At 39.2% G+C, this 12,223-nt stretch overlaps 1 pseudogene; it reads left to right on the top strand.

Moving 5' to 3' along the window:
• The first annotated feature begins 2,926 nt into the window (after nucleotides 1-2,926).
• Nucleotides 2,927-4,070, top strand: LOC112862490 (transmembrane protein 230 pseudogene; annotated as a pseudogene).
• The last annotated feature ends 8,153 nt before the right edge of the window (nucleotides 4,071-12,223 follow it).

Genomic DNA, 12,223 nt, shown 5'->3' on the forward strand with positions numbered 1-12,223 from the left:
TGCCTAAGATTTAATTCAAAGTTTAAAGGAAGCAAACGTGGGGCACCTGGGTGGCTCAGTCAGTGAAGCATCCAATCAGTTCAGGTCATGATCTCATGGTTCATGAGTTCGAGCACCACGTCAGGCTCTGTGCTGACAGCTCAGAGCCTGGAACCTGCTTCCAATTCTGTGTCTCCCTCTCTGTGCCCCTCCCCCTATCGCACTTGGTCTCTCTCTCTCTCTGTCTCTCTCTCTCTCTCCCCCAAATAAATATTTAAAGAAAGAAAAAAAGAAGCAGATGCAGGGCAAAAAATCAAAGAACCAAAAAAAGCACCTATATCGTTTTATATATTTGTGTAACTCTAATGCACAAATGTTGTAGGTGATTTTCTGCTGCCCTGAATGTAAAGTCCTATATTAATATCCCAGATAAATTTAATAGGAAGATTTTTAATCTTTTCTTTTTAAAAAAAGTTGTCAAATCTCTAATTCTGTGATAGTCGTATGATTTTTCCAATCTCCAATTGTCCTTAGAAAGAGATAAGGCAAATGGACTTATCAGTGTATTATCATGTGAATTAGAGTAACACACACACATGCACACACACATTATTGACACAGGGTAAAGCATAGTTCTTTTAAAATATTTTAGTTGCCTCTAATGTACCTTTTATATATGCTAAGGAGAGGGGGGACACTATAGTAAAACATGATTTTGTTGCTTTTAGCTGCCAATAATTGTACGTTTTAGTGATGGGTACAGATGGGAGAAAAGCAAGTGAGTTTTGCTCAGATAAAGTATACTCTGTTGCGAGCCTTCAGGTATCTGAATAATTTTACTATATCTCTGCCACTTTGAAATTAAGGAAGTGTGGGGTAGTTCCTGGGTTAGGTCTACAAAGGTCAGTTCTTCCTTCAATTATCCTAACTAACAATTGGCTAAATGGTCAAATAATCTCAGGGAAAGCCTGGACTCTAAGCTATTTTAAATGAGTACTGAGATTACTTCTGCTTATAGTTTTAAACTTAAAAATTGATTACTTACATATAAATAAAATAAACTAACTGCATTATTTAAGCAAACAGTAATACGATGTGGACCATGCCAGTTGATAAATATAATAAAGTAATATATTAATGTTGAGCCACTGAAATTCATTTCTGCAATGAATTATCAGCTCCTCTGTACTCTGGAAGGCCAGTATTCTTCTACATTTTATGCCTTGTGTTAGTATCTTTTCCTCTTGTTTCCCAAGAGCACGATCACAAACTCAGGTACAAGTCTCCGTTGCGCCAATAAAATCCCACTGAAGTCGGGTAGTATCCCTAACATTGGCCATTTGGAAAAAGACTGCATTCTTCTGCCTCAGCCTAAGTCTCTTTTCTCAAACAGATCTCTCACGACTGCTCTTCTCTTTTATAATGCATAGGCCTGGTCTCTACAACCCATAACTGACATGTTTGAGACATGTTTCTGTCATCTAGTTCATACGAAATTTGATCATAGATATATAACACAAGCTGGAATGAAGTCAAATCTCAACTCCATTATAAATGACTTGCCTCTAGTAAGGTGATTGTTTACATATAATCCATTCTTTGATATTAACTAGCTGTGTGACCTGGGGGTCAAAAATGCAAATCAAACTTTGTATTTCTGAGACACGTTAGAGAGAAGAGATTGTACATTATAAAATGCCATGCAAATAAAGGTAAGATTATAATTTAAATAGTTATAGGAAGAACTACCTTAGCTACTGTATATTCTATTTGTAGTAAATTTAACCAACAAACACTGGGTTTACAAAAAGCAAAATGTTCAATGCTAAGCTCTCTATGGTTGAGAGGATTTTGAAGATATATCATTGCTTCCATAGGGAAGTTTTATATTCTAGTTTGGGTAATGAGGTAATCCCAAATATAAAAGAATCCACTTAAACAAATAAAACTCACTGGTAGAATTTAAAATGCCCATTCCAAGGAGTGGGGTTAAAATGAATTAAAAAGGATAATGGATGTAGTAGGTGATAAATTTTAAGATGAATTATAAACTAGTAAGAAGGCATAGGTTAGTAAAGGTAGGCATAGAACACAGAAGTGGGAGAAATACTACAATTGTTTGATTAAAAAAAAAAAAAAAGGTTTAAGCAGAGGCTGCAGCTCGGGTACAAATTCCAGAAACTGAGAGTGAATTTAGAGGTCTCCAATTCAACCCCTCACGAAGAAGGAACCCCGTCCGCAACAGCCTATCAGAAGACCACACCACTTCTAAATAAGTCCTACCATTCCAGAGGTCATACCGCTCCCACAAGGCAGCCAATTCAATGATCAGGCAACATGAGATGCAGGAAAGCTGTCATCTACAAAATCAGCCAAAACTCAGGAGTGAGATGTCTTAAAGTCTTTGGACACGCCTTGCCCTTGATCATGTCAGGACTTGAGTTCTGTGGAGATAGGACTTCCTCTGTGGAGGAAGGCAGTCTGCATCCTTCATTCAGTAAGTACTCACAATAATCTGCACTGCATGTCACAATTCCCCTTTTACAGAAGGAACTAGGTCCTTGGATATGCACTATGACTAAGCTTACACAGTTAATAAAAGGCAGAGCCAGGATTTCAGCCGGGTTTGATTCCAACTTTCACATCTCTCCTCTCCCCTAATTGGCCCTCAGAGGCTGATCAGATTAACCAAGTATGCTGCATGTTAGACCAACGCAAGAGAGGCAAACGCGGGATGTGCTTACGAACATTTAGAGAAAATGGAAATTCTATGAAAGTGACTGAATGAAATCTAATGAATGTAAACTAATCTGCTCAATCTAAACAGTTGCAGTGTCAAAGGAATCTGGGAGTTTACTAGAACTGCCCTAAGAAAATCAGAGAGCCCATATAACATCAGACTATCAACGTAATCGCAACTTTGCATGATGAAAGAGGAATTCGATCACAAACGCAGCGGTCTTGTAGAAACAGGAGTTAGGTGAATGAGAGATGCCGAGGCGAGCCTCCACGCGGGTCCAGACAGCCGTTGGGTGGGCGAGTGGGTCCTGACGCCCCTGCTCACTTTGTGGCAGCAGGACAGCTCCGCACGCCCCCTGCGGTTATGCTTCCCACTCGCCCCAACGTGGCTGCTGGAATCCCCAGCAGCAAAGTGAAATACTCAAAGCTCTCCAGCACTGACACTGGGCACATTAACCGTCAGAAGGAAACTTCGCCTACTGAAGCTAGCTTTAAATTGAAAAGATGTCCAGTGAGATCGCACTTAGTGAAGTTTAAGAAAAACTCTACGAGGATTCCTTATAAGGCCATTGCCTGTGCCACCGCGCAGTTTTTGATTGGCGCCTTTCTCGTTGTCACGGGTTGCCTCCTGCTGGTAGGCTACATCAGCAAAGTGGGCGCCAACCGGGCTGTTGCCGTTCTGATTGTTGGCATCCTGGTGTTTCTGCCTGGGTTTTACCACTTGCTCATCGCTTACAGAGCGCACAGAGGCTGCCAGGGCTGCTTCTACAGTGACCTTCCGGACTGTGATGACTAGCGCCCCCTAGAGCCAGGAGAAGAGTCACAGATGGGGCTGAGCGGAGCTTTAAGGCGTTTGGCAAAGGCTGTGGAACTCTATGCCTAAGGATTAAGGAATTCTGAAGCTTTGTAGATACTTAGCAAAACTATGGCCAGATTTTATCAATTCGTCCCCAAAATGTTTACAATTAGCCAAATAGGAAGCTGGGAAATGCTCCATTTTTATGTTCCTGGCCATGGCTAAAACTCCCGACAATTTTTTCCACACGTATAGTGGAAGAACAGCAATGGTAATTGTATGGGGAAGTGAAAAGTTATTTTGTAGGGCAAAATGTTGCCACCACCCTATTTAGAGCCGAACATTTCTTTTAAGCAGTCCTCATTGGTAATTTTATCTTGTGGCAAATGGAAAAATGCAGTATGTCTGATTTCATATTACTAAGTAATTTACTTGGAAAATTTCTGAGTATTTTATCCCCCATGCTTATCTCCACCTCTGTAACCTATGGATACCTTGGTAAAACCAAGTATCAATTTAGGAAAAATAAAGAGCAATACAGTTGTGTTGTGTGCAACTTTAGAGTCAGAAGTGGTTTTAAATCCCAGATGCCAACGTTTTTAACTGTATGACCTTGGACAAATTATCTTAATACTCAGAGTTTGGGACCATAATTCCTACTGCTCTGGGTGTCCGTATGGGTCAAATATAGTATTTATATCAACATGGCACATAAGTGTTTCCCAAAGTGTTAATTCCTCACTGTCAAATAGGGTTTTATAGAAGACGGCACATGAAATTAACTAAAGCCATAGGTGAAGTGCTTCCATCCACTTCAGGCTAACCTAGGAAAGTTGGCCACCCAAGAGAATGAGACTGCTAATCTGTAATCTTGGTTTAAATCAGGGCACTGGGTTGCTTTCTATATGAGCCTTTTCCTCTTGAGTCCTATGTAGGAATAGGGCAGATCAAGGATTTGTGTCACCTAAGGCTTATGCAATTTGAAGGGCTCTCTTAAGAGAATTCAAAAATATGAATTAGAAATTAAGTGCAGGGCATAACAAAGAGCCTATATTAAGTATCATCAACTTCATGGTAAACCTGGCACTCATAGAGAAGGTAAATAAAGGATCTATAGAAAAGGACTGAATGTGGGGATATGTCTGCAGCTAAGGCGACGGTCCCAGATTAAAGACAACTGAGTTAGCAGTAGTATGTTTTAGAATAAAGGATATCATCCTATAAAAAGAAATACTTTCTGAAGTGTTGTAGATAAAGAACACAGGCATACGTTGGCGATACCATGGGTTCATTCTGTCCCAGACCACCTCAATGAAGCAAATACAGCAATAAAGTGAGTCAAATGAATTTTTGGGGTTCCCAGTGCACATAACAGTTATGTTTAAACTATACTGTAGGCCATTAAGTGTGCAAAGCATTACATCTAGAAAATGTAAACACTTAAAAAATACTTTGTTGCTAAAAAATGCTAATCATCACCTGAGCTTTCAGTGAGTCGTAATCACCGATATGATAATGAAAAAATTTGAAATATGGTGAGAATAGGTGTGAAGTGAGCAAATGTTGGTGAAGAAATGGTGCCAATAGACTTGTTTGATGCAAGGTTGCCACAAACCTTCAGTGTGTAAAACAAGCAGTATCTGCAAAGCACAATAAAGTGAGGTATGCCTGTATAGACTGAGATTTATGGAAGATAAAAGAGTGTATTTTCTGGACAAAGAATATTGACACTTCATAAAGGAGAAGAAAGATACTCTCAAGAGTGCTAACTTCAGGATACACAAAACATACCCAAGTTAAAAAAAAGAGTTTAGAAGTCTTTCATTGGTACTATATTATGTACCCAGGCACATAACAAATGGGAGAAATGATACATTTCTAAATATTAGTTTGAGATTGTCCTAAATAAACAGGGAAATATGAGCTGTAATTCTGGGGGGCTTTGATAGCATCTTCATAATCCTCCCTCTTATTAGAAGCCACAGAATACACAGAAAAGTCCATTGAAATGTAACTCGTAAAAAGTCCACCACAATTTCAATATGAATAATTAATATTAAAAGGGACTCAGTCATGTGAAGAAAGTGCCTTTTGAATATAGAGAACAGTTAATCTATGAAATGTTAGTCAAGGAATGTCAATTTAGAAACGAAAGATCCACATAGGTCGATAGTGTAAACTTCAACCCAGAGATGACCTTATCACAAAGGAAACAGGCAAATAAGGACAAGAGGAGCATTAGAGTATAATCATAGTGTAGAAGATGGTATTAGAAATCTGAGCATTGTTTTAATTCCAGACATTGTATGCATAGTGTGTGCTGTAACTTTAAAATTGTAGTTAATCAGGTCACATAGCTAACAACTCTTGCTGAAGTATAAATTATACATGTTTGGCTCTTCTTTTTGTTGTTCAAAGTTTAGACCAATTTCCTAGAACGACATTCTTTTGAAATGATTGGATTTCCAGCAGTGATGGACAGCTGTCTAATCCCAGTTAACTGAGTCAGCAAGCCAAGTCATTAGGCACAAGAGGTGCTGGGAGAGAGAAGACTTCAGCAACATCCATCTATAGACAGAAAAGTATTGCAGAGAGCATTGTCAGAGCAGGACATTGTCCCTAATTTAGAAACAAAGCACATCGCGTTATTACTAGCTTTTCGAGAAAGGTCTTGTACTCTGCCCTTCCAAGAGTGGGCCTCAGTGTCATAATTTGTTCTGGGGTCTTCTTTTATGTTTTTGAAAGTAGCCTGTTTCACTATGGATTCTATATCCTCATGAGTCAACTGCTTTTCAAGAATCTTCTGACTTTTAGCACAGTGATTCTGAGGTCCTGAAATGGGTTTAAGTTGATCACACATGAGCCCCATGAGGAAGATGTGTGACTAAGGATTGTCAATGTAACTAGATGTGTGAATAAGATATAGGTAGCTCTAGGTCAAAGATATATGAGTGATCCTGATTATAGTTTAAACTGGGGAAAATGTTAGGGAATCAGCAGAAATACGAGAAAAAAACTCTATTATACATCTCATTCATTTCTACCTCCCTACATGTTCACAAGCCTACCCTATCTTATTTAATAATGCACCCTGCCAATGCCCCCTCCCTGCACTTCGGATCACCAGTTTGCTACATTTACCTTTTTATTTTCCAGAGCATTTCTCTCCTTCCAATATCCTAAACAATTTCCTTACTTTTTATATTTATTATTTGGTGTCTGTCTTTTCCCCAGTAGATTAGCTGTAGGAAAATAGGGATTTTTGTCTGTTTTGCTCAGTTCTAAGAGTGGCACCCAGAATGTAGTAAGTACTGGATACGTTTGTTGTACGAAAGAATAAATGGAGAAATTACTATTGCCTAACTTAAATATAAGGAAGTATGAAGCCCTAAGAATAAATTAAGCCCATGCATTTTTGAAACTTCAAGTTTCACTCATTGATAACCTAAAATTTTTTAAATTAAGAAGGCCTTAGGCAGGGCACCTGGGTGGCTTAGTTGACTGAGAGTCCAACTCTCTCAGCTCAGGTCATGATCTCTTGGTTTATGAAATGGAACCTGCCTCGGGTTCTGCACTGACAGTATGAAATCTGCTTGGGATCCTCTCTCTCTCTCTCTCTCTCTCTCTCTCTCTCTCTCTCTCTGTGTGTGTGTGTGTGTGTGTGTATTCTGACCCTCCCCCACTGTATATAAATAAATAAATAAATAAATAAATAAATAAATAAGTAAATAAACAAACAAATAAAACTTTAAAGAAAAGGCCTTAGGAAAGTACTTTAAAAAGTATGCACTAAGAAGTGAGGGGCCAAGATGGCAGAGCAGCATGGAAGTTCTCTACTTCTCTCATCTCTGAAATGCAGCTGGAACAGCACCAAATCATTTTGCACACCGAGAAAATTGATCTGAAGATTAACACAACAATCTGCATAACATTAGGCGCAGAACTCAAGCAGGTACCCATCACACAGAGGTGAACAGAGGGAGGGAGAAGCCACGGAGGGTATGGAGTTGTTTTTGTGGAGAGAGGACAGAGAGAGGGGGGAGAGTATAGGAAAAACACTCCCTCCAAAAGTGGATGGAGACAAAGAGAAAGAGTGGGGACACCCACAAGTGACTGAACAAGAAAGGGAGTAAAAAGAGGGTTTCAATACCATTAGGACTCTGTAAATAGGGGAGAGCACAGGTGGAAATTTCTCAGCTCAATACCTGGCAGTGCTCTTGTGGGAAGAGCGAATCCCCAGAAGCAGACAGCAAGGTCCAGGGGGTCCACAGGCCATGCAAAGAGTAGCAGTTCCCCTGTTAGGAGGGCATTTGGTAGAGGCCCTATGGCTTCCCCACAGGCAAAGGTCCCAGCAGACCCTGGAGAACAGCCACGTTTGCTGATTTTGAAACAAAGACACCAGAGTGCAGTAAAGTCTGGCACTAGTTGAGGGGAGGGAAGATGAAACAAACAAGACCAAAAGCAACAAAGACAAGAAAGGACCAGAGAACACCACCAGACTCCAACCCTACAGGTAACACAATGGCAGTAAGTTCATATCTTTTAGTACTCACTCTAAATGTCAATGGACTAAACAATCAAAAGACATGGGGTAACAGAATGTATAAGAAAACAAGATCCATCTATATTCTGTTTACAAGAGACCCATTTTATTTTATTTTTTTTTCAATATATGAAATTTATTGTCAAATTGGTTTCCACACAACACCCAGTGCTCATCCCAAAAGGTGCCCTCCTCAATACCCATCACCCACCCTCCCCTCCCTCCCACCCCCCATCAACCCTCCGTTTGTTCTCAGTTTTTAAGAGTGTCTTATCAAGAGACCCATTTTAGACCTAAAGTCACCTTCAGATTAAAAGTAAGGGGATGCTGGGGCACCTGAGTGGCTCAGCTGGTTGAGCTTCAGACTTAAGCTCAGGTGATGATCTCATGGTGTGTGAGTTCAAGCCCTGTGTGAGGCTCTGTGCTGACAGCTCAGAGCCTGGAGCTTACTTCAGATTCTGTGTCTCCCTCTCTCTATGCCCTCCCCTTCTCATGTTCTCTCTCTCTCTCTCTTAAAAATAAACATTAAAAAGTATTTTAGAAACTAAGATGATGTAGAGTCATCTATCATGTTAATGGTTGCCAAAAGAAATAAGAGTAGCCATACTTATATCAGACAATCTAGATTTTGAAATAAAGACTGTAACAAGAGATGAAGAAGGTCATTATATCATAATTAAAGGGTCTTTCCACCAAGAACACCTAACAATTGTAAACATTTATGCCCACGATGTGGAAGTACCCAAATATATAAAGCAACTAATCACAAACATAAAGAAGTTCATTGACAATAATACCATAATAGTAGGGGACTACAACACCCCACTTACAACAATGGACAGATCATCTAAGCAGAAAATCAACCAGAAAACACTGTCTTTGAATGACAGACAGGACTGGATGGACTTAACAGATATATTCAGAACATTTCATCCTAAAGCAGCAGCATAAACATTTTTCAGGAGTGCACAGGGAACATTCTCCAGAATAGATAACATACTGGGACACAAATCAGCCCTCAACAAGTACAAAAAGACGGAGATCACACTATGCATATTTTCAGACCACAATGCTATGAAACTCGAAATCAACCACAAGAAAAAATTCGAAAAGAAAACAAATACTTGGAGATTGAAGAACATCTTATTAAAAAAATGAATGGGTTAACCAAGAAATTAAAGAGGAAATTAAAAAGTACATGGAAGGCAATGAAAATGATAACACCACACCCCAAAACCTCTGGGATGCAGCAAAGGCGGTCATAAGAGGGAAGTATAAAGCAATCCAGGCCTTTCTAAAGAAGGAAGAAAGGTCTCAGACACACAACCTAACCTTACACCTTTAAGGGCTGGAAAAAGAATAGCAAATAAAACCCAAAACCAGCAGAACACAGGAAATAATAAAGATTAGTGCAGAAATCAATGCTATTGAAATAACAAACAAACAAACAAACAAACAGTAGAACAGATCAATGAAACCAGGAGCCGGTTCTTTGAAAAAATTAACAAAATTGATAAACCTCTAGCTAGTCTGATCAAGAAGAAAAAGGAAAGGATCCAAATAAATAAAATCAAGAATGAAAGAGGAGAGATCACAACCAACACTGCAGAAATACAAACAATATTAAGAGAATATTATAGGCAATTATATGGCAATAAATCCAGCAATCTGGAAGAAATGGACAAATTCCTAGAAACATATAAACTACCAGAACTAAAACAGGAAGAAATACAAAATTTGAACAGACCCACAGCCAGTAAATAAATTGAATTATTAATGAAAAATCTCCCAAAAAACAAGGGTCCAGGGCCAGAAGGCTTTACAGGGGAATTCTACCAAACATTTAAGGAAGAGTCAACACCTATTCTTTTGAATCCGTTCCAAAAAGTAGAAATGGAAGGAAACTTCCAAACTCATTCTATGTGGCCAGCATTACTTTGATTCCAAAACCAGACAAAGCCCCCACTAAAAAGGAGAATTATAGACCAATTTCCCTGATGAATATGAATGCAAAAATTTTCAACATACATTAGCCAACCAATCCAACAATACATTAAAAGAGTTACCACGGGGGCGCCTGGGTGGCGCAGTCGGTTAAGCGTCCGACTTCAGCCAGGTCACGATCTCGCAGTCCGTGAGTTCGAGCTCCGCGTCAGGCCCTGGGCTGATGGCTCAGAGCCTGGAGCCTGTTTCCGATTCTGTGTCTCCCTCTCTCTCTGCCCCTCCCCCGTTCATGCTCTGTCTCTCTCTGTCCCAAAAATAAATAAACGTTGAAAAAAAATTAAAAAAAAAAAAAAAAAAAAGAGTTACCACGATCAAGTGGGATTTACACCTGGGATCAAGGCTGGTTCAATACATACAAATCAATGTGATACATCATATTAATAAAAGAAAGGACAAGAACCACATGATCCTCTAAATAGATGCAGAGAAAGCATTTGACAAAAGATGGCATCCCTCCTTGATAAAAACCCTTAGGAAAGTAGGGATAGAAGGATCATACCTTAAGATTAGAAAAGCCGTATGTGAAAGACCCATCACTAATATCATCCTCAAAGGTGAAAAATTGAGAGCTTCCCCCTAAGGTCAGGAACACGACAGAGAGTTCATTCTCGCCACTGGTATTCAACATAGTATTGAAAGTCCTAGCCTCAGCAATCAGACAACACAAAGAAAGTCCTCCAAATCAGCAAGGACGAAGTCAAACTTTCACTCTTCACAGATGACATGATACTCTATATGGAAAACCCAAAATATTCCACCCAAAAACTGCTAGAACTGATCCACTAATTCATCAAAGTCTCAGGATATAAATGTCAATGCACAGAAATCAGTTGCATTTCTATACCCAATAATGAAGCAGCAGAAAGAGAAATCAAGGAATTGATCCCATTTACCATTGCACCAAAAACCATAAAATACATAGGAATAAACCTAACCAAAGAGGTGAAAAATCTATACACTGAAAACTGTAGAAAGCTTATAAAAGACATAGAAGAAGACACAAAACCATGGGAAAACATTCCATGCTCATGGATTGGAAGAACAAATATTGTTAAAATGTCAACACTACCCAAAGAAAGCTACATATTCAATGCAATCACTATCAAAATAGCACCAACATTCTTCACAGAGCTAGAACAAACAATTCTAAAATTTGTATGGAACCAGAAAAGATCCCGAAGAGCCAAAGCAATCCTGAAAAAGAAAACCAAAGCTGGAGACATCACAATCCCAGACTTCAAGATATATTACAAAGCTGTAATCATCAAGACACTATGGTACTGGCACAAAAAACAGAAACTGAGATCAATGGAACAGAATAAGAACCCAGAAATGGACCCACAGACATATGGCCAACTAATCTTTGACAAAGCAGGAAAGAATATCCAATGGAATAAAGACAGTCTCTTCAGCAAATGGTGTTGGGAAAACTGGACAGCAACATGCAGAAGAATGAACCTGGACCACTTTCTTACACCACACACAAAATAAACTTAAAATGAACGAAAGAAAACCTAAGAAAACCTTAGGTAGCCATCAAAATCCTAGAGTTGAAAACAGGCAACAACCTCTTTGACCTCGACTGCAGTAATTTACTCAACATGAGTCTGGAGGCAAGGGAAACAAAAGCAAAAATGAACTTTTGGGGCCTCATCAAGATAAAAAGTTTCTGCACAGCTAAGGAAACAATCAGCAAAACTAAAAGGCAACTGACGGAATGGGAGAATATATTTGCAAATGACATATCTGATAAAGGGTTAGTGTCCAAAATCTATAAAGAACTTTTCAAACTCAATACCCAAAAAACAAATAATCCATACAAGAAATGGGCAGAAGGCATGAATAGACACTTTTCCAAAGAAGACATCCAGATGGCGAACAGACACATGAAAAAATGTACAACATCACTCATCATCAGGGAAGTACAAATCTAAACCACAATGAGTTCTCACTTCACACGGGTCAGAATGGCAAATATTATCAATTCAGTCAGGAACAGATGTTGGTTGGTGAGGATGCAGGGAAAGGGGATCTCTTTTGCACTGTTGGTGGGAATCCAAACTGGTGCAGCCACTTTGGAAAACAATATGGAGTTTCCTCAAAAAAATTAAAAATAGAACTATCCTACAACCCAGCAATTGCACTGTGCTGCTCTCTGAAGT

Source organism: Puma concolor, chromosome B2 (assembly GCF_028749965.1).
Source record: "Puma concolor isolate L17-30 chromosome B2, mPumCon1.1.hap2, whole genome shotgun sequence".
NCBI classification, from domain to species: domain Eukaryota; kingdom Metazoa; phylum Chordata; class Mammalia; order Carnivora; family Felidae; genus Puma; species Puma concolor.